Source organism: Cebus imitator, unplaced genomic scaffold (genome assembly GCF_001604975.1).
Source record: "Cebus imitator isolate Cc_AM_T3 unplaced genomic scaffold, Cebus_imitator-1.0 Scaffold493, whole genome shotgun sequence".
NCBI classification, from domain to species: Eukaryota; Metazoa; Chordata; class Mammalia; order Primates; family Cebidae; genus Cebus; species Cebus imitator.
In genome coordinates this window covers 162,302-167,240 of record NW_016107808.1, presented here as the reverse complement: position 1 = coordinate 167,240, position 4,939 = coordinate 162,302, and positions in this window count along the sequence as shown.

Sequence of the window (4,939 nt, the reverse complement as noted above, 5' to 3'; positions counted from 1 at the left end):
TTTTTTTTTTTTTTTTTTTTTTTTTTTTCCTAGAATTACTTTGGCTATTCTGGCTCATTTTTGGTTTCATACAAATTTTAAAATAGTTTTTCTAATTAGCTGATGAATGTCATTGTAGTTTGATAGGAATACATTGCAGTTTTGATAGTCTTTAAACTGCTTTGGGTAAATGGTAGTTTTCACTAATTTTCACAGTATTGATTGTTCCTATCCATGAGCATAAAAATGTTTTCCATTTGTTTGTGTCACCTCTAATTTCTTTGAGCAGTGTTTTGTAATTCTCATTGTGGAGGCCTTTCACCTCCTTGGTTGGCTGCAGTCCTAGGTATTTTATTCTCGTGCAGGTATTTTGAATGATATTTTGTTATTGATTTGGCTCCCAGTTTGGATGCTGTTGGTGTATATGAGTGCTACTGGTTTTTGTACATTGATTTTGAATTGTGAAGTTTTGCTGAAGTTATAAAGCAGATCAAGGAGCTTTTGGTCACAGACTGTGGGGTCTTCTTGGTACAAAATTATATAATCTACAAACAGCGATAGTTTCAGTTTCTCTCTTCCTATTTGAATGCTTGTTATTGTTTTCTCTTGCCTGATTGCTCTGGCTAGGACTTCCAGTACTGTGTTGAACAGAAGTGGTGAGGAAGGACATACTTGTCTTGTTTCAGTTTTCAAGGGGAATATTTCCAAATTTTGCTTATTCAGTATGATGTGGGCTGTGAGTTTTGCATAGTGGCTTTTATTATTTTGAAGCATGTTTCTTCAATGACTAGTTTGGGTTTTGTTTTTTTTTTTAACATGAAGGAATGCTGAATTTTACTGAAAGACTTTCTTGCATGTAAAGAGATGATTATGTGGTGTTTTTGTTTTTGCACAGAGTTTTGCTCTGTCACACAGGCTGGAATGCAGTGGTGGCGTGTTGGCTCACTGCAAGCCCCGTCGATCAGGTTCAAGCAATTCTCCTGCCTCAGTCTCCCAAGAAGCTAGGATTACAGGCATGTACCATCATACCCAGATAATTTTTGTATTTTTATTAAAGATGGGGCATCACAATGTTGGTCAGGCTGGTCTCAAACTCCTGACCTAAAGTGACCCACCCGCCTTGGCCTCCCAAAGTTCTGGGATTACAGACATAAGCCACTGTACCCAGCCGTGGTTTTTGTTTATAGTTCTGTTTATGTGGTGAATAATATTTATTGATTTATATATGTTGAACCAATCTTGCATCCCTGGAGTAAAACCTAAATGATTGTAGTGGATTAGCTTTTTGATGCACTGCTACATTCAGTTTGCTGGTACTTTGTTAAGTATTTCTGCATCTGTGTTTATCAAGGATATTGGTCTGAAGTTTTTCTTTTTTGTTGTTGTATCACTGCCATGTTTAAGTATCAGGGTGATGCTGGCTCTATAAAATGAGTTAGGGAGCAGTCAATCCTCCTCATTTTTTTGGAATAGTTTTGTTATAAATGGTACCAGGTTTTTTCTATACATCTGTTAGAATCTGGCTATGAATCTGTCTTGCCTGGGCTTTTTCCAGTTAGTAGGCTTAATACTGATTCAATTTTGGAACTCATTATTGATCTGTTCATAGATTCAATCTCTTCCTGGTTCAGTCTTGGGAGAGTATGTGTTTCCAGGAATTTATCCATTTTTTCTAGGTTTTCTGGCTTGTGTGCCTAAAAGCACATATAATAGTCTCTGAAGTTCTTCTGAATTTCTGTAGGGTCAACGATAAAATCCCTTTGTCAAACCTCATTGTGTTTATCTGGTTCTTCTCTCTTATTTTTAATTACTCTAGGTGGTAGTCTATCTATCTTATTAATTCCTTCAAATAACTGGCTCGTGGATTCATTGGCATCCTTGAAACAAGGAGAGAGACCAAACAATGTGAAAAATATATTTCGGGATATTGTCCATAAAAATTTCCCCAACCTCGCTAGAGAGGCCAATGTTCAAATTCAGGAAATGCAGAGAACCCCTGTGAAATACTACACAAGAAAACTTTCCTCAAGACAATGACACAATAAACTTTGGGGATTCAGGGGGAGGTATACTGCTCAGGTGATTGGTGCACCAAAATTTCACAAATCACCACTAAAGAAATTTCTCATGTAACCAAACATCACCTGCTTCCCAAAAACCTACAGAAAAAAAAAATCAAGAAAAAAAAGACACATAGTCATCAGATTCTCCAAGGTTGAAATGAAAAGAAAAAGTTAAAAACAGCAAGAAGAAAGAGACAGATCACCTACAAAGAGAATCTCATCAGGCTAGCAAGAAAACAGTCAGCAGAAAGCCTACAAGCCAGAAGAGACCAAGTGCCTATATTCGACATTCTTTAAGAAAAGAATTTTCAACAAATATTTTCATATTCAGCCAAACTACGCTACATAAGCAAATAAGAAATGATTCTTTTCATACATACATGCAAACACTAATGGGATTCATTACTACCAGACATACCTTACAAGAGATCCTGAAGAGAGTGTTAAATACAAAAAGGAAAGACTATTATTGGTTACTACAAAAACACAATCAAGTACACAGACCTGTTAGACTATACAGCAGCTACAAGTCTGCATAATAACCAGCTAACAACATGGTAATAGTATCAAATCCACAACAAACTTACATTGAGTGTAAATGAGCTAAAGGCCCCAATTAAGAGGAACAAAGTGGCAAGTTGGATAAAGAAACAAAACCTGATAGCATGCAGTCTTCAAGACACCATCTCACATGCAATGATACCCATAGACTCAAAGTAAAGCAATGGAAAAAAAAAATCTGTGAAACAAACAAACAAACAAAAAAAGGAAAACAAAAGCAGAAGCTGATATCAGTTTTACTTTTTAGTGAGCATTTTATTTTTGTTTGTATCAGTTTTAATTTTTATTAGTGAAGGTATAGAATACTGGGTATCCTTTTGTTATCTTTTTGGGGGCATAAAAAGATCCCTGCTTCAGGGACAGAAATTGAAGCATAAAAATAGAGATATAAGAACTATGCCTAGGAATTAAATCATTCTTAAGGTAAATTTGACATCATATTTTAACAAACCTGAAAAATATAAGGTAGTTGAGATAATGTCTATTGGAAGATATTTACCCCCAAAGAAATTATCAGAGATGAACATAAACATTGTTTAAATATTTTTCAAACATTAATCCAAGAGCTATTCAGAAGTGAACAAATTTAGAAACATCAGAAATGGCACAAAGAACGATTAGGGTAAATATACAAATATAGTTTGACCAAAAAGTAAGTGTGATATGGCTGTTAAAAAGGGTTTTTTTTTTTTTTTTTTGGAGAATCATTTAAAGACATTCGGAGGTATTCATAAGATTAGGCAGAAAAAAAAAGCAAAATGTAAATCAAAATATACAGTATTATCCTAGTGTTATTTTAAAGTAAGTGTGTGTGTGTGTGTGTGTGTGTGTATGTGTTACACATCAGAATATTGACAGTGGGGATACAATTCTTATTATTTTTACATTTCACTGTCACATTAAAAATAATGAATAAGCTTACAACAATGAATATTTATTACATATATAACTAAGAAAAATAAACAGGAAAATAGATTTCTTTTAGAAATCCAGAGTTCATAAATTGAATGGTGTGAATATTAGGAGATCTCTTATTTAATCACAGTAAGGCTGTCCGGTGAACCCCAGCAAGAAAGAGGAGCTGACAGATGTGGATGTGAGAAACAAAGAAAAAGGCAAAGACAAATTTCATACACATAATAATATTAGCATGAACAGATAGTTAAGGAAATGAGAAGTTAGAGCAAATTTGGGAAAAGACGGTGATGTGCAAAGTTTCATGTTCTACTAGTAACTGGTAATCTAAAGTCTCAGTGATCAGCCATTGGACAGTGCAAAGATGGTCAGGCATGACAAAATCATGACTTGAGAGATGTTCATCAGGATGTTATAAACAATATGGAAGTAGAAGAGGTCCCAGGGAAAGAAATTGCAGGATAAAAATAGAGATATAAGAATTATGCCTAAGGAATTTGCTTCATTTAAGAGGTTTGTTAAGAGGAACCTATTAAAAGAGTAGTTAGTGATAAGTCAAAAACCAAAGCAGACTATAAGCTAACAAAGATCCAAAAAGACAAAGAAGGGTACGACATAATAGTAAAGGGCTCAGTTCAACATGAAGACCTAATTACCTTAATTATATATGCAGCCAAGACAGGAGCACCCAGGTTCATAAAGCAAGTTCTTAGAGACCTACAAAAAGACTTAGATAGCCACACAGTAAAAATGGGAGACTTTAACACCCCAGTGACAGTATTAGACAGGTCATTGAGGCTGAAAACTAACAAAGATATTAAGTCAACACTTGACCAAGTGAACTTAATAGATATCTACAGAACTTCCCACCCCAAAACAACAGAATATGTATTCTTCTCATCACAAAATGTCATGGGCTCTAAAAATCAACCACACAATTGGGCATAAAACAGTCCTCAGCAAATTCAAAAAACAGAAATCAAACCAACCATACTCTTGGACCACAGTGCAAAAAAATAGAAATCAATGCTAAGAAAATTGCTCAAAAGCATACAACTTAATGGAAATTAAACAACCTGCTCCTGATTGACTTTGGGGTAAATAATACAATTAAGGCAGAATTCAATAAATTCTTTGAAATTAATGAGAAAAAAATATACAACATACCATAATCTCTGGGACATAGCCAAAGCAGTGTTAAGAAGGAATTTTATAGCTCTAAATGTCCACATCAAAAAGTTAGCAAGATCAGAACTTTGGGAGGCCGAGGTGGATCACGAGGTCAGGAGTTTGAGACCAGCCTGGCCAAGATGTTGAAACCCCATCTCTACTAAAAATACAAAAATTAGCTGGGCGCGGTGGCATGCGCCTGTAATCCCAGATACTCAGAGAATCGCTTGAACCTGGGAGGCAGAGGTTGC